Source organism: Gobius niger, assembly GCF_951799975.1.
Source record: "Gobius niger genome assembly, chromosome: 9".
NCBI classification, from domain to species: Eukaryota; Metazoa; Chordata; class Actinopteri; order Gobiiformes; family Gobiidae; genus Gobius; species Gobius niger.
The window spans coordinates 21,495,830-21,520,193 of NC_136860.1; the positions used below are offsets into that span (position 1 = coordinate 21,495,830).

A 24,364-nucleotide genomic window follows, 5' to 3' on the forward strand; every position below is an offset into this window, starting at 1 on the left:
TGTAGCCTGTCACGATAACAAATTTGAAGTTCGATATATTGAGGCAGGAAAGTATCGCGATAAACGATATTATTGACTCTAACGGTACTAGATACTGTCAACTCTCAGACGTAAAAATGACAGTAAACTTTGTTACTGTATCGTTTATGTGTTTTTTATCGAACAATAAGTCGATATAGTATTTATCCTGACAGCCCTAATCTAAAGTACGTAAATATTTTAGTTAGGAATATAGGAATACATATTCGTATATGGAGTGGCAATATGGTTAATACAGATCTTTAATGATATTGTCTTGTGTCCTGGGTTAAGCTTATATGTCAAAGGAGCACAGAGAATAAAAACAAAAACAACAAAGACAAAGAGAAGAAATCTCCTGGCTCCAAATGTTTCTCACTGGACTGCTTTTAGGTTCCAGGCCCGGTGTTTGTCTCAAGTCAAACTGAGGAAACTTTTGTTCCTTTAGCAACACTAATTATTTTTCCATTGCCGCACTTGTCACCCCACACATCCACACAGCTTTACTTTCCAAGCTGCTAATAGAACACGTTAAGCCTACCAGGGCATAAAGCTGTTGTTGATCGTGTTTGCACAATTAACATGCTTGATCTTTTTTTTTTTCCCAGTTTACTACATTTGCATGCAGTATCATTCGCGCAATCGGCAGCCAAAGTTTATCCAAGCAGAGGTATTTGATTCCTGTCCAAAATACGCATTCAAATCAAAGTGATCTTTTTAATCAACCGTTTTCTCTGTATCAGGGAAGTCCAGCATGTCCCCCCCCCTTCCCGATCCGTTTGGGGAGCGGATTGTCAATTGGCTGACATTATCTAAACAAGAAATATTAAAACTAATTAAAGAAATGTCTCTGTGAGATCTTGATAAGGTTGAGGTTATTTTTTTTCTCCCTTTCTCTCCCTCGTTGGCTGGCTGCTGCGCTGTGTGCTCTGTTCGGAGACTTGCCACAGGCTTGTCTGAGCAGAGGAAGTTATGAAACGAGCGACTGCCATATCATTTGCACAAGGAAGTTCCAGCCTGTTCCGCCGGCTCTTGTTGACTGGAGTCCATAAAACAGCTTTATTAAAAATGACACTATTCCACCTTGTATTTGCTCAGCGGCAGCTCATCTAGATCGGGTCACATGTTGCCAACAATAGACAGAGTTTATGACAGATAGCAGCTGTCTGGCCTGACTGTGTTGTGATAACATATTGCATACAGTACATCTCAAAAATCCGCCGCCCCTTCTCATCGAGATAATCGCCCGAGCTTCTGTTTTCCAACTGAAAACTGTCCTCGCACACATTTCAGAAAGCAAGTCGGAGCCGCTCCAATTTCCTGTGACCAACTGCATAGATAGTAAATCATAAAAACTGACGCCGCGAACCTCCTGTATCAACACTACGCAAAATGTTTCACACAATTGGTGTAACTTATTGCACAAGATGTGTACCGGTGTGAGGAAATGGCGTTTGTGTTTCTCAACCCGACCTCATCTTGATAAGTCAAATGTCAGCGTTGCAGTATGACACTTAAACATCACGTTGTACAGTGTCAATTTTTTATTTTTTATTTTTTTCCCCCTCCCAGTATGTTCAAATCTTTGTGTAACGTGTAAACGACGCAGCCATTGAGAGTTTACCTGTGCACGGTCCTCCTGTGTGATATTTACATTTTGTGACTCCTGCGATACACCAGATGGTTACATATAGGGCTTCGTTCTCTAATTCGCTCATATCGATCGCAAGGAAAAAAAAGTGTGTTTCCTCTATTCACCTTTTGTAGGTTTAAGTTTGAGTGTGCATTGTGTGCTTTGTGGATGTACAGCAGAGTCAAAGGCAGGGCCGATGTTATGGCTGCCTCCTGTTTAGCTTTCCCAGAGCCCCGGGCGACTGGAAGGCATCAAGGACACCTGGGTGCGACTTTATTAAAGTATGAAATGAGAGGTCAGTGACGCGCCGGTCCCACACATGACATCCTGCTGCTGGTCCTTTTTCTTTGTGCCTCCTCCCGCCGGCCCATAGCTGCCGACTCCTCTATGAAAGTCTGTTTCATTAATCCCCCTGAGGGACCCCCGCCACTGCTCTTTCTGCTGCTGATACAAATTTAATTCCTGATAGGTCTGTTAGATGGAAGCAGCGTCTATCAAGGCTTTTAATTAATGTGGCACTACTCTCGGTGTATCGCGGTGTTTATCTGAAATTCATGACCAGGGCGAGGACGGACGGGATTGTTCAAAGATGGCTTGTTTTCCCTTTTTGGTTGAAATGTGAATTTTAATTAGACACGGTTGTTACTCTGAGGGGTTGTAAAAAGGGGGCTCTGTGCTTGTTACAAGGCGGCATGTGTGCACTGCTCTGCGTTTGTGTGTGCAAGTAACTGCCAGCGCCTTATCTGTTCTCCTACTGTCACACCTCCACAATGTGTTTATTTTGCTTTATTAATGTCCCACTATTTTGTAAGAAAACAATGTCGTGAAAAGGTTCAGGAAAGCACCTTCAAATTCTTTAGACTCCACTGTAAATCCACAGGCAGACAATAGACTGGCTGGTGCCCTGTTTGTGTTGGCTGGCTATTTGCAGCCTAATAATTGTATAGTATCATTGTCAGCTTTTATTTTGACAGCAAAAGCCCTTTTACACACCTTACATGTGTGTTTGCATGTGCGTTTTCTTGCAAATTATCACAATGCCTGCAATTTGCGTGTTTTATTATTATTTTTCCCCCCTGCACAGATGCTAGCGCTAAGATCCAATAACACCTTTTATTTTCCACTCTCATTAGCGGCCCTGCCTTTTAGTGTGTGCGGGGAATGTCAGCGACGGTAAAGGCACATCATGAAAGAGCTTTATCCTCACTCTCTAATTGTGTGGACAGTGCCCTCAGATGGGTTTCGATGGAAGATTTTCATCCGTGTGCGTCACAGTGCTATCCCTGTCCCCGCCGCGTCCGTCCTGCCTGTCTTGCCTTATTTGTATGCTGCCCTTAACGCTTGCGTGTTTGGGTTAGTTCGGAAACAAGCACAAAGCCTTTAATTGTGCGGTTTAACATTTTGCAATTAAAATCTCCCCCCCCCCCTTCCATGCTCTGAGGAATGAATGAACTCCTCTTTGATGTGCCTTAATCAGCCCGAGATGTATTGTCAGTTAAGAAGCAGAAAGATGCCAGATACATTTTACATTTTAAACTGACACACTCGTGCACCTTTGAAGATGATATCCGAACCCTCCTCCGGCTCAAAGTAGAAGCGCCTCCTCGTGAACCCCACTCTCACATTCTGGGACACTGATCTCTATCTCTTCTCTATAAAGTGGCCAAACAGGATTAGGAAGAGGAGCGCTTCGATTTCACCAAGACCAAGGGAAGCGTACACAATGATTCGTGGAGCTTGACTAAAGATCTTAGATTCATACTGTGACGGTATCAGCTGTTATTTTCTCACCTGTTACTGAGGCTTTTCAGCGGTTCCCTGTAAGACATGCCTGTGCGATCAAAAGAGTGACATTTATATCTTTCCTCGTGCCACTTTAACAAATTGAAAACGCAGGTGATACAAATCTCTCTCCAGAGGTTTGCCATTTTATAATAAGTGACAGCAGCACAGCTAAAACAAAAGTTTGTAAAGCAACCACAAAAATCGAATTCCGAAAATGAACTCTTTTGAAGACTATTTTCATCTAGCCCAGGAGTAAAACAAAAACCCAATATACTTGAATAAATAAAATTGTTGGTTTGATTTAAGCTGATTGGGAGCATCTGGATGCTGTTTTCCCAGGCCCTGAGTGAACAACCATGGCATTTAAACACAGCCCTGTGCTAGAAGCTCCAAATCTTCCCAGCAAGCAAATTAACGGGAGCAGGGATTTGGTAATAATGGAGCTCCTCAGCTTTTGTTTCACCGTGACAGATGGACAGTGTGTGCTCAAATTGAATTTGGCTTTAATTGCATTGTGGCGTTTATAATTTATCTGCTTCACAGATTTTGTTTACAGGTTTATGGGGTCTGGAGAAGCGTTGTGTTTGCTCTCTTCCCCTGTACTAGTGCATGTGTGCGTGTGTGTGTGTTAATGTGTGTGCGTGTCGGCTGGATCCTCTTTCATCCTCCGCTACAGCAGGATAAAGGACACTGTAATTCTCTGTGAGTGTGGTGTTCATTACTGTAGCAGTTTGCCCTCCAGGGTGAATGTGTTCAATAAGCGAGATTGTCTTTTTTCCAATATACACTTAAATGGTGTAAGATTGCAAATGTAAGCTCCGCAATGCCCTGTCGTCTACTTCTTCCGCGGCCCGTGTTCAAATCATTTGTGATCACGTGAAGAGGTGAGAGCACAACATAATCAAATCTGTCTTCTTCGCTTGAGAAATGCGTGCCGATGCCCACAAGGACGTTGGCTCAGGGGAGGGCAGCCTGGCACAATGCTATGGCACAGCCCGCACTAGTGGCTGCCTGTCTCACGAGGGCTCATGTATGTAATCCTACATATGTTCTGAGGGCTTCTGCTTTTGTACCAATAGACACTTGAGAAAGAACATTCAGAAAAAAGAAGCCGAGGCGGAAATTGAGACACTCTTTCTAAATGCAGCGATTACTCAAATCTCATTCTGGACACGGTTATAGAGCCACAGCTTTGTCTCATTAATTTGTGTAATATTTCTCCTTTCCTCCTCTCTCCTTCCGACATGCGGCATCTCGGTGCGCGCCAATAAAGATTATATGCTTGTCTCCTGTTCCATCTCGCTCCGCTCTCCTCTCCTTATCCTAGCCTTTGCCACCCTCTAATTGATGCACCCCTGCCAATTTACACTTCAGCCCTGCCTCTGACCCCTATTAACTACCTGGCCTCACTCTCCCAGGGAAAGCACGGTGTTCAGGGAGAATCTTTCACCCCCCTCTCTCCTACCCCCCCAACATGCCCCAATCAACTCCTCTTAAAGCTCGGCGCTAAACACATTTTCATACTCAGCGAGCAAGAGAAGTCCACTTTACGCCAACTTTTATCTGGATGAGTGAAAAGGATAAGCCTGGCTGCGCTGCGGCTATTTTTTCCCCCCTCTCCACCCTTTTTTTCTTAAACGGGCTCCACAACGCAAGCAGTTTATCACAACAAGCCTCAGGGTCATTGTATCAAAATTTTTTTGTTGTTGTCTTATTTTCCCCTACTAGTTCTGTCCTTAGATTACTGTCCTACTAACACTGCAGCAGCCACTTGTCATTGTCTGTTTTTCACGTGTCCTAGATCGGGAGTATTTTGAGGAATGTCCGCTGTGTTCTGTGTTACCTGTCCCTGAAGTGGGCCCATTTTGGCTGCGTGAGAGAAAGAAAAGGAGAGGATCCATGTGCTCCAGTAGTACTAAATCTGTCACTATCTTCTGAGGTGTAGGGGGGCTTAGCCAAGCATTCCTGCGCTGAGTTTCACTTGACCCCATGTTATGTCATTGCCAACGTTCTCCAGGGGTCCAGGCTCTGCAATGATTAAAGCCCGACTGATAATCATGGGCATGCTGATTGTCTATGTTTAGGTTGAGATAAAATGGGCCAAAGTGGAGTGGACACATTTAGGAAAAAAAAAAAGAAGAGGAGAGGGCTTTGGTCACGTAGCAGCAGCAGCCATGGTATGTGTACAGGGTAATGAAGTAGGGAATCATTCTGTGTTCTCGATTAACAGTAATCACAAAGCAGCTCGAGCATGAAAAATGAATTTGTTTCTTCCAATGCATAACAGTTCCCGAACACACACTGCAAACTTATTAATTATACAGCAGTGTCGAGCTGGCACAATAATATTTTTAATGCAGTCTTGAGCGTCTGCTTAATTGTACACTTCCATGTATGGTCTTCTCTCATTGCAGGTGAAGAGTATAAGAAATCCTGGCAGATACTTTCGCCTGTTTCCCTCAGTTGCGCTGGGCAGCATTGTGGCTTTTTAGCCACTTTTCTCTGGGCAAATTGTTTTTGTGACCCATGGAATGTTAGAGGAAATGCTTCTTTCTCATTGGCGGTCCCCCGGGTGTGGAGGCCATGGCCCCTGTCATCGGCCCCAGTGCACACACCGACACATACCCACACACACCATCACTCTGAGACCAGAACAGCTATCCAGCATAAGAGAGGGACCTCCATCCTTTTTATAGCACCAACAGTTTCCCCAGACTCCCAGACATGACATCACAGTTAGCAGAGATCATCCTCAGTATCATCGCTGCTGTTGAAATATGCAGACAACTTCTTTACGACTGACAGTACAGACTTCTTTATTTAACAGTTATTACTTAATATTAAGCCTTCGTTTTATATCAGCTCCCCAAAAGAGAAGTCCAAAAGTAATAATGAGCCGTCCCAATTTGAAAAGAATTTTCCCTGAATGGGCGTTCAGTATATGCTCCTTAGATCAATTAAGTGTTTACAGCCTGTAAGAATCGGCAGCACAATAGAGAAGCTGTCTCTTCTGGACCCCAGAGGCTTCCGTAGCAATGTTTCATTAAGTGCACTCACTCCTGCGGCCCCCTATAAACACACATTAATTAAAGGCACACAGAAACACAGTCTCTGAGCTTGCACTATGGTAATGATGATCTGACCCCAAAAGGAGAGGTGCACCAGAGGTCAGAGAATAAAAGCAGTAGCACGGCTGATCTGCTGAAACACCGTCTTAACTGGTCCCATTCAAATTAGGCCAAGATTTGCTTAACTGGCTAATTCGGATGTGCATGAATGTCAATTCGCTTCCAGCAGAGAATACGGTCCTGGGTGTGTTGCCTCCTCCCTAAAAATAATGATGGAGCCTAGTTGACAATTTCTTCAATGTCAGCAGTCAATATTATAATTCCTGCCTGCAGAATTATCCTATTGAAATGTGAAAGAAAATAAAACACAGTCCAAAATAGCGTCATAAGTGTAAGCAGTCACTGATTCAGAGTTAAGTGCTGGTCCCGTCAAGTCATTATAGCTTCAATAGCAGACCCCTCCATAGACAATTTACCAGATTTGACAGTGGCAAATGGGTATCATCAATATGGTCCCAAACATTGACATTTTCTTTGGTGGGCTAAGTAGAAAGTCCCATCCCATCCTCTCAAGATCTGCAGCTAGAGGCCAGGGGGCTGGTATCCATCTTCGTAACAGTGACTATGTCGGAGGAGGAGGTGAAGGAAGAGGAGGCGAGGAGACAAGGGAGCGAGGAAAGGAGGGAGGGAGGGAGGCAGCATGTCAATGAGCCTGCCCAGTGTCACTGAGCACCACACAGAACAGCCATCTGGAGAATCAAAGACTCCTACCATCTGGCTGCCTCACCCACACTCTACCCCCACAGAATAAGAATCAAGCAGATAGCAGCTCGCCATCGACACGGCGTGGCCTTTTGGAGGGAGCGAGTCAGGTAAAATAAATGAAAGTATAGCGTGACCCTTGATATGATATCTGTTAGAAGTACTCATTGATCTCTCTTAGTAGCCATGTCAGGAACTTTACGGCCAGTCATTAAAACTTTTCCCAGAACTATAAATTGTTCAAATTGTTCATGTTTTTGATGTAATTTATAAGGTTGTTTTAGGTGAACAGTGAATTTTTGCTTCAGGAGGTTGAAAGAGTATCAAAGACTTCCTTCAGAGTGGTGCTGCCTTGCTGAGTGGGCATTCAAAGTCTGGTTCTAAATTATGTATGCTTTGTAAGTATGTATTTGGCAGGATTGAATGCGCTAAGGAGGCGGGAGAGATGCTAAAAAGTCATCAGCCATATTGTAAAAAGCCATTTCCGTGTTGCTGAGGTACCATTGTTTACAGGGCTGTGATGGAGAGGTGCTCTGATCGCCACTAGCTGCTTCTGTGCTTCTCTCTTTTTCTTCCCCCTCTTAGTTTGAGAGAAATCTCCTGACGCTGTAAAATGGGCAATGATGACATATGTGGATGCAGGCCTGTTCATATCTTTGTGGGGCCTTTAGGGAAATAAATATCTGAGAACATTCAGTGAAATGAAGCTCACTCAATAAATCACCATGACACAATAAACACTTCTGGCACATGAGCGCCCCCCTACCCACCGTCCCCTGGTGCCCAGCCCCCTCACACACTCACACTCACGCACTTGCACGCGCACACAGAAACAAGTGCGCATAGACACAAACATGCGCAGACATACTCGCTGCTCAGACACCACCTACCTCTCCCCGCCTCTTCTTGTGCTACCAAATGGTGCCTCCCCACAGGCCAGTAAATCAAATCCCAGCACAAATACAGTGGGAATTTATTTGGAATGGGCTTTTGTTCTCTTTAACGCCTGATTGTAAGACCGACCAGGTCGCTTGATAAATTCTAAGCAGGTTTTCCCTGTGTGCCGGCTGTGCATTTGTTGTGTTTAATTCATTATATTGTTTTAATTTAATAAGCAGAAAAGAAAAAAAACTTGCTTTAAATTAACTTATGCTTCAAAAGTCTGACTCACTTTTTTTTCCTCTCTCAAACAAACCATTTTTTGCTTTCTTGAATATAATTCATATTCACGTATTCTTATAATTTCTTACACACAATCTTACATATCTGACATTTTATCCTTTTAAAATAATTGAAGCCCATAAATGAAAATGGTTAAAACAATTATGAATAAATTGATTCTATGCAGGGTTACGCTTATTATTTCATTTCTTATTAATAAGTAAACATTAATTTTGTGTACGAACAAGAGCCATAGACTATTTCATTGTTTTAGTCGACATCATTTTTTACAAAATATGAATAACTTAAAACAAATAATCATTGGATACTTCTCAGTTTTTAAGATTGCAGATTTTGAAGTTAACACTTAACGTTTAATTGTGTTTTGAAACATAGTGTTTCTTGGAATCTGTGGGCATGCCACAAACATGGGAAAAAGTGAACTCATGAATGTTACTGTGTGAACAGTGCGACCGGTCATGTACCGTATGACAGTGTGGACACGGCTCAGCTTTTCCTTTGGCTCATGAATCAGACACCAGCCAGTCGCCAATCGGGCTCTCTGTTATTACAGCCCTAATATAAGCAATAATATAACACATGGTCTAATAGCTTTATCAGTGTTTGCTATGGTAACTCACATAGAAACAACCCTTCAAACTCCGATATTTTTAAATTACTATCCAGGACATATTTCTCTTTATCTTTAGGCGGAATGGATATGATTGCTCACTGTTATAAATGGCACATAGTTAGTACACGGAGGGAAAGTCATTGTTTACTCTAGGCCTCACGCGGTGAATCTGTCCACTGTAAGGTAATCTGCAGTAATAAGCTCCATTTGTTTTGTTTAGCTTTTAAGCTGAGGCAGAGAGGAAGGGAGAGGGAAGAGGGAGGAAAAAAAAATCTAATTTCAAATCCTAGCCACCTTCTTATCTCTATTTGTTCAGTTGTTTTTAATGCCACATACCGAAAGAATTTCAATGGCTGTTTTGCCATGAAGTCATTTGTTATCCTTCAGCGGGCTTTCGTCTCCCCATTGTGTGACAGCACCCGAGTGCTCCAATCCTCCAGATGGAGCAGGTCAGACACACAGCGACTGTTCGGTAACACAGACACACACAGTCGCCCAGCTCCAGCACTTCCCTTTCAAAGCCTGACATAGATCTCCCCGCCATGTGACATATACAGAAATGATAATGTCATTTTTGGCAATTTGTCTTGCCTCCACTTTTCTCTTGTTGTTGAAGTGTGTGTTAAGTGCGGCTGGCAGTCTCTCGGCTCATGTCATGTTTACAAACAGCCAAAATGAGAATGTTTCGACAGTATTTCATTTTACGCATATTGTCACTTGGCCTGTTATTCACTTACAGATTTTCCCTCCAAATAAACTTGTCCAAGCCTAGCAGAACAGATGCATCTGCTTTGTCGTCTTTGGCAGTTCCACTCACTGAAGGAGTTTTGCCCAAAAACAAAAAGCGCAGTGAGATTTGCTTTAATCTCCACATGAAACATTTTATGGTTTCTTGTTTTAAATAAGTTATTTTCTTTTCAAGGCATTTATTGGCATACTAATTGGTGTGTGTTTTTTTCTCTGTCTTTTTCATGTGATGTCCTGCCTCTCTCCTGGGTAATCTGGGTATTCTCGTGTCCAGGTAAGTTAAAAAGAAAAGAAAAAAGTTAAATGAAAAGAAAAAAGAAGGATATCTGTCATAAATACTACATGTTGATAAATGTACTTACTGCAGAGAACATACAAAAAAAAAATCTACTCTAATATCACCCACGACTGGAATATTTACCATTTTATGAAAACTGTGTCCATACTCTTTTGATGCCACTATCCCAACTTAAAAAAAATAATAAAATAAAGTCTATGCAAAATCAATATGCTAATGATCGCTAGGCAGCTAATTATTTACTTATTTACGTCATAACATAACACTTATGACTACAATGTAAAATAATCACACCCGGCTAAGGCTCCTTCATTCACTGATGATTTATTCGTGCGCACAGTCACTGCATGAAAGATGCTTAATATAAAGCTCTGTTCCTGGAAGAAAAGTATAACAACATTTCATGGGAAAACAACAGGTGTGATTCTCTGCAATCACTCACATTGGGTCGGCAGTGACGGTAATAAAGGTAAGAGCTGGTTCCATAACAAGTAGAACATAATAATCGTAACAGCCGTCCTTAAATGATTTGATTGACTCACGCTAGACCTCATCGCTCCATTTTGAACCTAATGGAGTCTGGCTATAATTTGACCAAGCCTTGATTGACAGCGCCTTTCTCTATCTCAACAGTAACCCCTGACGGTGTACATTAGAGGCGGATTAAAGCTAAGCGCTAACGCATATTAAAAAATTAAGCCCAAACCAATGGACTGGCAAAGCTCTTTTTTTTTCCTATGTACCTGCTTTGGCGTGGTCTAGCATAAAAATAGCTACGCCAGCAAGCAACAATGGCACCTTGTTAAAAAAAAGCTGTGAAGAAATCGTGTTATTCGTAGAGTTTTCGGTCTGTGCATTTTGTGTCTTGATTTGGTGTCTTGACAATCTATCATTATTGTCGTATCGCAGCATTAGATGACGCAATGATCGTATCGTATAGTCGCATTGTATCACAAAAGTCTTCTGTTTTTTTGAGTTCTCACCTAGCCAAAAACAAAAATGCTTGGTAACTTAAAGCAGTACTAAATAACCTTAATAAATACTTTTCGTAGTCCCTCTGGGGTTTTATACAAGTGTTGATGGGACGATTGGGGGGTCTTTCATCTCACCCTGGTGTCTCTGGAAAAGAAAACCACACTTGCAACTTCGCTGCGTATGGGTGGGAGGCCCCAATACACACTAATGGAATCATGAAGAAGAAGCTAACAGGCTAGCGGGCAAAGCTAGCTGTGGGCTAGCGCCACTTAAAATTATAAAAGTATTTACAGACAAGTTTACAGCCGAGTGAACAAAAACTATCTCCATTGTGTAATTGGATGTACAATATCCCTCTTTCCCTTTGTCTTTTCTGTCAGCGTAGTATTTACTCTCACGGACAATTAATGAGTAAAAAAACGTAACATGCTACGACACTTGCAGTGGCGCTTATGGCCTCTCGGGGCATGAGTTACTTAGTACTGCTTTAAAACGCCACAAAAGTTGAGTTTTATTTATGATTTCTTAGTTCAGTTCATTTGTTAGCCTTGTGATGGGCCAGGCTTTGGTATTTTGTAAATCTTGTTTTGACACAAATGAGTGAGAAAAAACAAAACAAAAAATACTTTAAAAGCAGAAGAAAATGATAAATAGATGGACAAATATTTTTTTGTTTAAGTGATAATATTATCACTATCACAAATAAAATATCCTCCTCCTAAAATGAATGAATGGCGGCAAGACCTAAGAATCAAAGTCAGGAACTCCAGGAATCAGAAACAACAAAAGCCACAGAAAGAAAGATCAATTTGGAAATTGAAATAACAGTGCACAGAAAGGTAGGTTTTCGTATATACGTTTTGTTCATTATGGGCTTATAAATGAAAGAATCCAGCGTCTTTTCCTTCTCTATTTCTCTCTTTGGGATGGTCTAGTATAAATATTGCGATCATAGGGCATCATGCGGTGATAGTGACTTGTTAATACAGCTGCACTCGTGGAGGAAATGAACTGACACGGTGCAGCAGGCCACAAAGGAAGGGCAGATCGGCCAGTCCCCTCCACTGACCCTCAGAGAACATCAAACACAACACAAAGCTCCATAACCAGGTGATTAATTTGCCAAACGACTCACTTTTGTTTAGAGCCCACATTAACTGCCCCTGAAGCCAGTGGCATATTTAAGAGGAGCGCGCTGTGTTTTTTCCTGCGGCAGGATACCACTTGTACTGCGCGGGTTTTGCTGCTGTAAATAGTTGTAAATCTCTGAGAGTTGCATTTATTCGAGCATGACACCAAAGCCTCCCACTTGGAATGATTGAATGTAACTTATTTGATTCTGCTTCCCTTCATTTGGGGATTTTGTGAAGAGTCGGGTTTTGAAGACAATGAACTAACAAAAGATTGTTTTAACAGCTGCGTGTCTTTGATTACATGCAGCTTTGAAGTATCACTTTAACTTTGCCTTTGAACTTGGATAGAGATCACAAATGAATCCAGCTTCTTTTTGATGTAAGAGGAGGGGATTTTATTGTTGAAATGTTTGTTAACTGCTCCCGAGCGTTTTGGGAACAAGTTCACTGTGGATATTTAAAAGGAGGGGGTTAAACAGGATTTGAACTGACTTGGTTTTGTGTTCAATTTATTGCATAGACAAGGAAAACAAAACACTATTTAACTTTCAAATTCACTTCTGACGTCTGAAGTGCTTTAACAGAAATGATATCCCATTTCTCATTCGTGAATGGGTTATGTTTTGCAAGTCTAGTTGTCTGCTTGTTACTTTTTACAGCAGTGAAACTGGATGTGCTTGTTTTGGACAAAACTCAAATTGTATTAAAGGATTAAGTAATTGAACACTAAATTAAAAGACTGGGGGTTTGTGTTCTTTGGTAATGCCTTTAATCTTGGCACAGTCTTAAAAAGGCAGTGAAGGAAAAGCAGATTAGTTCAATTTCATGTATTTTAAGGGAGAACTGCACTAGCTTTGTTGGATTACTGTTAAATCAGTCAATTGAAATGTAATGATGCTTAGTCAGTATTTGCATATTCATGCTGCAGTATTAGCTCTGCTTTAGCATAAAATATGAAACATTGCATTTACTTGCTAAATCATAATTTTATCTGAGTTTCAGTGAAAATGTAGCACCCACATTACTCCACATTTCACATGATTTAGAAATGAAAGCACTGCATCTATTGTCTTCTTTAAATGTGATTTTCAAATTAATCATGCTCTAGATCCAGCCCCATTGTTCGCTTCTACTGTTGGCATTTACAATAAAGAAACAAAAGTTGTAAAACTGTGTGCCCTACATCTGTCATTGTCATTGAGAGACCGGCCGTAATTCTTTATTTATATTCTGCACTGCAGATATGTGCTTTGTGTTATAAATGTTCATTGATTCAAGGGCAGACAAATACAGTATACCCCCAACACCCGACATGACCCACATAGGACCATATGTGAATCCACCATCCATTAAAATAACATGAGAGATACAAATATACTCTTTATGTTCTTATGGCTCATTCGCTTTACATTTTAAATGTCAGTATCAGTCGTAAATCTAAGCCTTTTATTCTTTTTGATATAAATAGACATTTAGATGACTGAAGTGAGCTCGTCAAAAGAATCAGAAAGAGAAAGAGGAAATTCAGATATTTTTAAATGATGTCCTACATTTTGTCAGCTAAAATCAGGATATTGCCTGAACGGGAAGAAGCCATGTTCTTCAGTTGTCAAAAGGCAGTAAGTAATGATTAAAATAGCAGTGTGAAACGCGGGGAGATTAAAGTGATGCTAATGATAAGTGAGAGAAGAAAAGGGCAAGCTATATTTTAATTCCTGGGAGAATGGTTAATGACTTCTATTGCCTGAGATTAAACTAAACCTGTCTCATCAGCTTTTTCTGCACGCTGAGGAAAAAAGCCCCCTGCACTTTAATTTATTAAACTCTTTTAAGGAAGCACATTGATCTACATAGGTTAAACTTTCAAAATTTGGGCAAAAAGACCCCATAAAGCTGTCATACAGGGCAGAGCTGTTGAGTTGCTCTAGGCGGACTATAAAGAATTCATTATCTCCAAACTGCCACATTTAATCAGAAAGTATCAATTATTTAAAAGGGGCGGATTGCTTCTGTTTAGAGCATCAGGTTTTACTGACACGTTGAATTAGCCTGACAATGAATACATTTTTTTCTGCTGTCACCTCTATTCACTCGTGAACTTCTAAATGCCCCTGCTTTGCATGTTTCTCTGAGATATGGAACATGTGGCCACAGTATTTAGGCACATATAATCGCATCAAGAGTAAATATCATTGTACAAATTAATGTTTATCTCCAGTTTTCAGCTGTGAACTGAGAAGTACAGCTGGCTGCCGTGAAAATGTTCTCACATTGGCATTAGTACAGAGGCACTGGTGACCTCTGTAATGAAATGTATGGTACTGTTGACATGGCATTACAGCAATTCAACACTGTTCATTAATCTTTGTTTTGCTCCAACCCTTCTTGCATGTCCTTCGCCAAGGTACGCCGCAATGCCAGAAATTGTAAGGCTCACCACATATTTCTGATGATAATTAGCATGCATTCCGATCCACTGAGCCCTCACATAACAGAGCGGTCCTACTGAAGCCGGAGTCTTTATCAGTGCCTGGGTGATAGGAGTCATTGAACATTCTGCTGACAGCAGATTATTTTTGTTTTTTTTACACATGTCAGGCATGAGTAGCTGGTGTTTTCCACTCGTATTGTCTGTAACAGACTATGGCCCCCTTTTGCTACACAAAGTCTTACAAAGTTCACACTTTGTCTCTCTGAGTCGTCCATGGATCTTTATCTTCAATGCTGCGAGCCTGAAAATAGGTCTGATATTTAAAGCAGCGATAATGAGTGGACACGTAACAACACCACTCTACTTCTTGTTCGCCTTCAAATCCTCAGTGGATCTGTCAGCAGAAAGGCAACATGCAATTAATAAGGCATTTACCTCAAATATCACTGTACAAAGGGGAAGACGTGAGAGAAATCTTCCCTGAATTCTATGAGGACCAGAAGAGCGTTTTCAAAGCGCCAAATGATACTTCATATTGGCGTAGTAACCGTGATACTGATCGATATCATCAATGGCTGCTGCTCGGGTGCAGAATTTGATCCGGGACTTGTGGAAATGTTCACGCTTTTGTCAGACACAATGTAATCTCTTCTTTTGAATCAATGACACTTTTAACGCTCAGGTTTTCTGCAGATTTAGATGGAAACAGCTCTTGTATCCTACTTCAGACACAGTAATGGCCTCTGTCTTTTAAAGAGTCACAGGGTCAGGTGATCTAATAGTTATTCTAAATGACTGAGTTTACATTTTCAATTTACTAATATATCTAGCAAAAGGACGCTTGGCCACACTGTGTTTTGTGAGCGCATATTGCAGTAATACATTGAGAAGTCTCATTATTAATTCATATATTTTGTCACATATTTATAACTATTCCCTTGACTCCAACATGTGACAGTTGTTGTTAGATCCCTTTTGGTTTGAATTAAAATCTCGCTGAGGCAATAAAAATAGCCAATTAAACTGGAGCAGGCTCTTCAGAGGTGCAATTGGACTGATTAGATTAACCTTGAACATCAATTAGTGGTAAAAATAATCTTAAATGTATATTAATATCTGTCCACCACATTTGACGCAAAACTATATTGCTCATTACCTCCGCACTGATTCCGCTGTTGTCATTATTAGTGTTGATTAGCCTGCGTTACAGTTTATTCCCATCCACGCTTATTCGTAGCTTAATTATTTAGCATTTACTAGTGGCGAAACATGCCGGTTTTATGATCTAATTACACGAGTGCGTTTCCAAGTTGCCGTAAACAAAGGAGATGTAATGATGTAAAACAGGTGTCTCTCCCCATATCAGTCAAGCCTTGCGATGTTGCCTTTACAGTTGTCACTTACGTATGCCTTTTTTTTTCTTCTGTTTTCTATTTCCAGTCTGTCACACCAGGCGCACAGATAGACACTGCCTCCCCTTCAATCGCTTCAGCAAAAGTGTCAAGCTTTTCTCACTCTCTACCTCGGCGTCCTCGCTTGGCTGCCGATCCCGTAATCCCCGATCCCACCTGGTTTGGTCCAAAATGGCTAAAAATACACACGGGCCGATCGCACCACTTTGCAGTTACCTTTAACAAGTTACTAGGGTGTGAGAGGAGAAGGCGGACATCTTTGTAATTCCTTAAATAACATGTGTAAATGGGCAAGGGGCCTATCTGGTCTTTATCAGTCCAGGCGAAGCGAAGCCAAGCAGCTGATACCTCCTAAGGGCTGCATGGAAGGGGAAACGCCTGATTCATCTAACAGGCTGTGAAGCTGATTAATTTCACTCTTCATTAGGAATGTGTTGTGGCGTCTACGAACTTGGAGCGCTACCCCAGCCGAGCTTTGGTCATCTCTTCTTTGGCCCCCTATCCAAATCTTGATGTTTGGTCTTTTTTTTTATTTTTTTTTTTATTCCTGGCCAGCAGCGAGCCAGTGGCCACTACCCTCCTCCTCCTCCTCCTCCCCCCCGCTCTTCCTCGTCTCTTTGCGCCCTTGGCAAATGAAAGGTCAAAGACGTTGCAGTGATTAATGAGCAGTAGACTCTGGGATCTCTCTGTCAAACCCCCACCAGTCGCCAGTACAGCCCGACCGCATCCCCCCCCCCCCTCCCGCCGCCTGCCCTCGCCGCTTCTTGCATTATTTCATCTGCTAATCTCGCTCAACACTACTTAGTGTGTCACCAAGAAAACAAGCCCGCAGTCAACTTTTTTTTCTCTTTCGGTGAGAGAGAGAAAGAGCCATTGTTACTTAAACAAAACAAAACAAAAAAACAGTAAAAAGTAGTGGACCAAACAATGAATTAAGATAATTAGTAAAAGTAAAAAAAAGAAAAGAAAAAGGAATGCAGTCTGATTCATGTTTGTGTTTTAGTATGAGAATGCTAAATACTAGTATAAGAAAAAGAATAGTTTATAACGTGAGGTGCCAAAACTTTAAAATCTTCATGTCGACATCACAGCTTTGTCTCTGCTCGACTCCCAGTGAAAAGACCAGTCAAAATCTTTACTCTAGCAGGAGTTTGGATGCTTTAAAAGTTATGCTGCTTAAGTAAGAATATGTTGTGATGAAACTCTTCTAAGAAGTACAATTTCTACAAGAGTTACTCAAGTAAATGTAACTGCCTACTGCAACCTCTGACACTACTTAGTATGTCACGAAGAAAACAAAAACTTTTTTTTTTAAATCAGACAAGTAGGAGCCAGGGCTTATCAAGATACACAATAAGTAACCGAGGGAGGAAAACCGAATGTTTTAGGTGCTGTATTCTAAATAACTGCCTACTTCAGTCTTGCTTTTCAGCTCAAGACGCTGCAACCAAGTCCTGATTGTTTCACTAGTGTACTCCGAGCACAAAGTATCCACTTCACAAACCTGGTGGTATCATTGAATGCAGTGAATGCAATCGCTGGCACTCCTTTCTCAGCATAGATGACACTTCACCGACTCTGACCGACTGTTTATTTGAAAAGGTAATGAAATATTTACTCTCCGTTGCTGTACAGATTAGCAGCAGTAATTGACTGCAACACACAAGTATGTGCACATTTTATAGCGAGTGAGAGAGAGAGAGAGAGAAAGGGAGAGACTTAGAGGGCCCCTCGTGTTTGAATGCAGATCTTCAGCACACAATAGCCCTGTTAGTGCGGTGGAGTTCTGCCTGTCACTTTCTCTCCACATGTTGCTTTTTCTTTCAGCGATAAGTGGGTCTAATGCTGAACAAATAGTGGAAATCAGAAGCCACTGAGAATCATTTGCCTCTACTTTTCCCATGGCTCCCAAATAGACACCCGGACCCGCGGACGAGAGAGAGAGAGAGGTGAGGGGACGGGGGGGAAAAAGGGGGCGAAATAGATACAAGAATAAAGGGGATAAAACAAACTCAATGAGCAAAACAATTTTGTCACCACAAGCAGATCCAATTGAAAAGTCTCCTGGACGGGGAAGAGCTGGAAGTTGTCAGATCAGACCGAGGCTGTGAATAGATGCGAGCCGCTTCAATTGGCATCAGGTGTGGGCTTCCCCTGGCCCGTGATAGGCTCCCACATTGTGCTGGCTAGACATTTGGCCATTTTCAAATATAATGGGAGAAATGAATGCAAATGAGTGAGTGGACTGAAATGTATTTAAATGCAGATTGAATGGGGGGCTCTGCGTAGCGCCTGATAACAAGTTGCTTTAGGAGAAGGGCCACATTGTGTTGGATCATCCCTCCAAAACCCCCACCGCTGCCGTCCCCCAGACCAGCAGCCCTGTCCTCTCCCTCTGTCGCACTTGTTTCACATAAGGGGCCATTGTTCCCTGGGTAAACTCTCTCAAAACTATTTACATTACTAATTTGTTTGAATTTCAAATATTTTGCCAGCTTCTTTTTTTCTTTCTTTCACTCTTTAATATATATGGCACCTGCAGCCGGTTGCCTAGGGCAATCCAGTAAAACAGTAATTGTGGAGACTGCGGTGTACAAAGGGGGTTCAATCATTAATGATAATGTTACTTATGTCCATACAGGCTCATTAGAAGCAGTGAAGCAGCAGTAGCATGTGTTTCGCAAACAAGTTTCTCCCCCTGCCCACTACCGGCCGACCGCTAGCCCACGGCGATCCATCTTCTCAAACGTCTCCTTCCCATATTTAAGGAGCTCTCGTTACAGCCGTTCCCAGACCTGTGAATTTATGGTGCACTCCGAGCGGTTAGCATAATCGCCGAGAATGCAGTCATTTCAGCGGGAATGTGGGAATTAGGGCAGGGGAGAAAAGAAAAGCTGTTGGTGTGTTAATTGAATTTTATAAGAATCCTTTGGAGCAGCCCTGCCTTGTTCGCAGCGCAGTGTGGACGCAAATTAAATTCTCCCACAATATATTTTTTTCACCCTTCATTTTGTTCTTGTTGATTTTCTCAAAGACATAATTAAAAAAAAAAAAAAAAAAAAAGGCACCTATCCTTGATGATAAGCAGTGTTTGGAGATATTCGGTTACACTTCCTTGTACTCTCTGATCTTTGCAAATAAAACAAGCAAGGGGGACACACGAGAGGCTGCTTTCTTTGCATGAATTAAATAGCCTTTTTATTCGTTCTCATCTGCATTGAAAATACAATTTACATGCAATTAAATTTGATTAATTAGTGACACTAACCTCTGCTCGTCCTGTGTGAACATAATGAATGATGCATTTCAGTGTCAACAAACTCGTGTTTACTTCGAGTTTGTTTTCGTGTAAAGCCGCTATTAGATTATCAAAGAAGTCATATAAGGAAAGTGTGAATTATACTTCTAAAATATCTCACTCAGACAGTTTTGGTTTTAGAGACTTACTGAATACTGTTCGTAGCACCTTTCTGTGTGTTTGTGTGTGAGCGCCTTGGCCCTGTTAGCGTATGGGGGCAGCTGGGGCATCGCTGCAGAGATGTTTCAGTGTCCAGAAGTTTCCATGCAATGATTAATAGGAGGGGTAATGTAGTGGGGAAATGAGTAAACACTCCCTTGCTCCTGGCTTTGTGCTTCAACGGCTTGATGACAAGGGCAGAGCAAGGTGAGAATTAAACAGAGCCGCCGTAAGAAGAGAAAAGGAGGCAAAGGCGAGCGGTGGGCAGGAGGGAGGACTGAAGCATGACAGACCTGGTCACTGAGTAGGAGTGAGCGGGTGGGGGGAGAAAAAAAGGCCATCCTGACAAAAGTGGAAGTTTCTCCTGAAGAAGAATAATTAAAAGCGCTCAAGGGAGGGCAGTTTTAATTTCACATGTAAGGGGCTAAAGATTTCATTTAAAGGCGCGCTGAGCAGAGAGGAGGTTAATAAGACGAACAAAGGCGGCGAATGTGAGAACATACAGCGCCAGGAAGCGCGTTGGACTTTCACCTGACACGTTTTTAATTATGGAACCTCTGATATTTCTCTTTAGCAAAGACGGTTCAAAAAAGAGGAGATTAACTGATTAATGGTCACAGTAACCAATTACTCACTCTGGAGGAAATAGATGTAACTTCCGTCGGTGACTGTGAAGTGTAAAGAAGTGCATGTCGCTGCTGCTGAAAGTGCTCCACTCCAAACGCTGGCGGTCTGAGTAACTGCCTACTGGGAACAGAACCAGAGTGTTGCATAATGTCTCCTTCTAAAAAGTGAACTTGCTTCCACAGTCAAATGTGTGCTCTTGATCACTGAAATCTCACTCCATTAGTGCTATCTGAAGTTGATGTGTCCCAATTATCATAATAAGATCAGCTTGGTCCCATACTCCATGGGACTCCAAACTCTCTTACTGCCACAAAATGATCAAAAGGACTTTGTGAACTAGACCCACAGTCCCAGCTGTGGGTTGATTTGTTCAGTCGCGATGAAAAAAGCGCTTTAATTGAATATGATGTATTTCTTTTTCTTCTTCTTTTGGGCCTGCTACGAGCAACAGAGATACGGCAGCGCTTCTCATCTCGCCCACGTATCGACCCAAGAAAACAGTTCTTTACTTAGATCACCATTCAAGAGTATAATACATTTCAGTGTTTGCCAAAGTGCATCCCTGTAATTGACTTCTTCTCCGTGATGCCAACAGCATGCTCTCCCTTCCCTTCGTGTCCCTCTCACTCATGCTTCTGTTTGAAATCATTAATTTTGTCAGCACAGAGCATGGGAATGACTGGGCCGTGGCAATCCCAAAAAAAAAAAAAAAAAAAAGCTGCTGCTCCCCTCCTGCCGCTGCGTCAAACTGCACCCACACTGCGTTTGACACTTATGTATTATATGTTTATCAGTCTCTAATGAAACACTGACAAGTCCTGTGCACAAGGGATACTGTGTTCCATTAATAGCCCTTAACGAACCTTGGGCACTCACAAAAAGACTGGTCCTATTGCAGCTGACAGCAGAGGGGCCCTCAGCCCTGGCCCCCTGGAGAGTGAAGATATTACGAGTTAGTGGCGTCTGCGCACTCCCCCCTCTGCTCTATATGCATGTGTGTCCCCTGAAACTAAAAGGTGTCTCTTTCTATTTCTTCAGGCACACGTTACTTGACCACGGTGTTTAGCGCCGAGCCCGACAATGGGAACTGTGTCAGTTAATTTGTCTGCCACTGTTTGTGATTGATTTATTCATCTACGGCTCAACAAATGTTTGTACTGAGATGAATCCCCTGAACCATAATTTACAGCAAATTAAACTCTAATGACAAAGAAACACAGGCTCCAATGCAGTCATTCCAACTGTGAAAAATCAGACCGCAGAACACATTGGGTCTGCAGTTTTTACTATTTAGAGGTGTCAACACTGGCACACACTGCTTCAGAGAGATAAGACAACTGTTGAAAGTTAACAATAGATTAACCAGAGCTAAGAACTCAACTTCAGTTTGCAGTTAACTCTTATTTTGTGGCATCCACCTTGTGAAATCCTCCACACGAGTCTAAGAGACTGTTGCTTTTGCCTAGATATCTTTTAAACTGAATGAATCAGTCAAATTGTGATTAAAACCTATTGGGTCCCTGCCAGCTCAGAAAAAAACCCTTGCGAAACATGCATCAAACCATATTCTAACCACAACGCAAGTGCCATAAATTTATTTGACATCTGCACTTTTGCCTTTTTCTTACTGCGTCTATAAAAGCTGCGGCTCCCTAGTGAGAAGGCCCTGCAACCTCTCTATTAAAAACTGACAAAACATTTGTTCGCGCGAGAAATAATGGTCTGTAACATCCTCCTGAAGTGATTCACAGATTATTTGCAAGTCCGTCGCCGTGTCGAACGAGGAGGCTACGGCTGCGTCACACATATGGATAATTTTAAGCAGATGCGTCTGGCGTGGCCGGCTACCATGCTATGATTAGTTTCCGCGCCGTTTGTGAGTGTGTAAACCATCGGCGACACGGATGAAATATAGCAGAGGTTCACCGGGAGTGCAGGGAGAAGAAATGTACCCCATCTGTAATACACTGTGTAGACTAATATCTGCTCCTATTCTGTGATATTGCAGTGAGATATCGATCTGGTAAAATTGTCCCATATTGGAGCTGTCTGTTGTGATATTCATCATGCTGTCACCTCTCCCCAGCACCTACGCGTTATTAGAAACCCGGGTTTGAAGAGGTTGAAGGGTTTTAGTCTCCGAGATGTAGCAAACAATTCATCATTGGAGAGAGAGAGGAGAAAAGAATTCTGGTGAGGTGACGCTCTGCCATAAGATTTATGTCTCGTCTTGCTGTACATTAAGAATTATATCATCAAAGCAAGAGGACACCAGCAGCCTCTCAGTGTTATCTGCTGAGTGGGCCTATTTGCTCCCTTTTAGAGGTAAAGAGACCCTTTTTTCTGTCCCACAGAATGGAATTGTCTCGCTCGGAGTTATTTGTAAAAAGCAGTAGTTTGTCAAAAGCACTTGTCGCGCACACAGCTCGTGGGAACTCCAGCGAAATTTGACAGTGTGTTTTGCATCCGCTGCCAAAAAACGCTTGTGACGGAATATAAAGCCTGTAACTGGTACGTGCCACTTCCAATCTGAGCCTCTTCAGGGTGGGACTCCAGTTCTGAGTTCCCTTGTTATTTCCTCTTTCTCTTTTGCCGTAAGAGATTCTTTCCGGAAGGATCACAGGCAGCGGCAATCCAATTCTTTCCGTGTCTTGCCGAGCACTTTGATTCGTCTTTAACTCAGTACAAATGCTCGTCTGGGAATGTGCAAGCTGGGGGCTCCTTCTGAAGTGTGTGCGTGTGTGTGTGAGCGTGTGTGTGTGTGTGTGTGAGCACGCACGCCTCGCCTGCACGCAACGCTCTGCTCTGTTAGCCGCAATGTTATTGTTGTAAACAGCATTTAAAGCACAGCTGGCCAAATTGATCAGGGCTTGCGTCGGAGTGAACTGGAGCAGCCGAGAGTGAGGCTGCATAAACAGGGGCCGCTTGTATCTAAATATGCAAACACTCTGTTAGCGGCAGTCAGCACTCGGGGGAGCGCGCAGTTACTGTGAGGGGGATACAGTGAGAAAACAGACCCGAGTCCTAACCTTTTTCTTTTTTCTTTTTGTGCACACATAAATACAGACAAAGCAAGTGGGAAGAGACATGCTACAATCTCCCTGATTATGTAAACACTTCCTTTCCTCCCCGGATCATTTTTGGACTCCTAAGTATTTACTTTTCATTAATTATTGAGGAAAAAGAAAGTCAAGGAAGGAAAAAAAGCCGAATAAACAGAAGATAATTTTTGTTTAATGTTTCACACAGGAATCCAATCCTCAGTGCAATTAATGCTAATCATGGCGCTCTTCCTGTTTAGCTTGAACTCTGAGCATGTTTGTGTCTTTTTTTTTTTTTTTTTAATTTGTTTTTTTTCTCCCACTCATTCCTCTTCCTCCTATCTCCAGCGCGGCTCTTAGTCCTGGTGTCGTCTCGTGTTATGATTACATCACCTCTCCTCTCCGTCCATTTAGACCTGGCATTAATCACATCCGGCTGTCTGCTGTGCCGCTTATTCCCAAAGTTGCGCAGAAAAAAAAGCTCTAATGGCAATGTGAAAACGATATTGGGGGTGGGGTGGGGGGGATGCAGCAGGTTGGATGTACTTAACGGAGTACAGTGTATTAATTGCTTATTGGTTTTTGATTTCGGAGTCGTTTAGGAGGCGATCGAACGCATCATTTTCGCAGCTATTGTTCTTTGGGGTCTGTTAATTGTCACCCCATTGGCCAAATTAAAAGCAAATTAAAAGCCTTAACTATTGACTCTATCTGAAGTCACTCTCCACAACAATTTCTCAAAACAATGGGGAGGATTAATGAAAATGCGGCTTGGTTTCCCGTCTCCAAAAGCTTGTGCTATGGGGGGAACCAATTAACTACCCTTCAGGATGACTTTCACTTCTAACTGCCGGTCTGTTCTACTGCCAGAAACCGGGATTAATTCTCAATTAATCCGTCTACCAGAACAACTCAGCCTTTGTGTGCTGGGGAGGACATGAGCGTACATCGCCGAGGTTATCCCCGAGCCTGTTTGCTATAGAGGAACTCCACCCCTTCTTAGATTGATACACCCTGTGGACCGGCTCTTCTCAAGCTGAAAATAAGTGCCATTAAAAGCCAATGGTCGACAATGATTTTTGTTTTAGGATTTTGAGCTTTATTAGCCATGCATATTAATGAGTCAATTAATTCCATTCGTCCTGACGAGTGCTCTGTTTGTTTTTGGCCTGACCTTTTATC

At 42.2% G+C, this 24,364-nt stretch overlaps 1 protein-coding gene and 1 long non-coding RNA gene across 6 annotated transcripts in view; one reads left to right on the top strand and one right to left on the bottom strand.

Moving 5' to 3' along the window:
• Nucleotides 1-24,364, top strand: part of dachd (dachshund d) — a 97,671-nt gene that overhangs the window by 15,637 nt on the left and 57,670 nt on the right. The gene's annotated exons all lie outside the window — the stretch shown is intronic.
• Nucleotides 11,087-24,364, bottom strand: part of LOC306968219 — a 307,048-nt gene continuing 293,770 nt past the window's right edge. Inside the window, exon 3 of the long non-coding RNA XR_013793250.1 lies at nt 11,087-11,137. This is a non-coding gene — a long non-coding RNA (uncharacterized lncRNA). The remainder of the gene's footprint in view (nt 11,138-24,364) is intronic.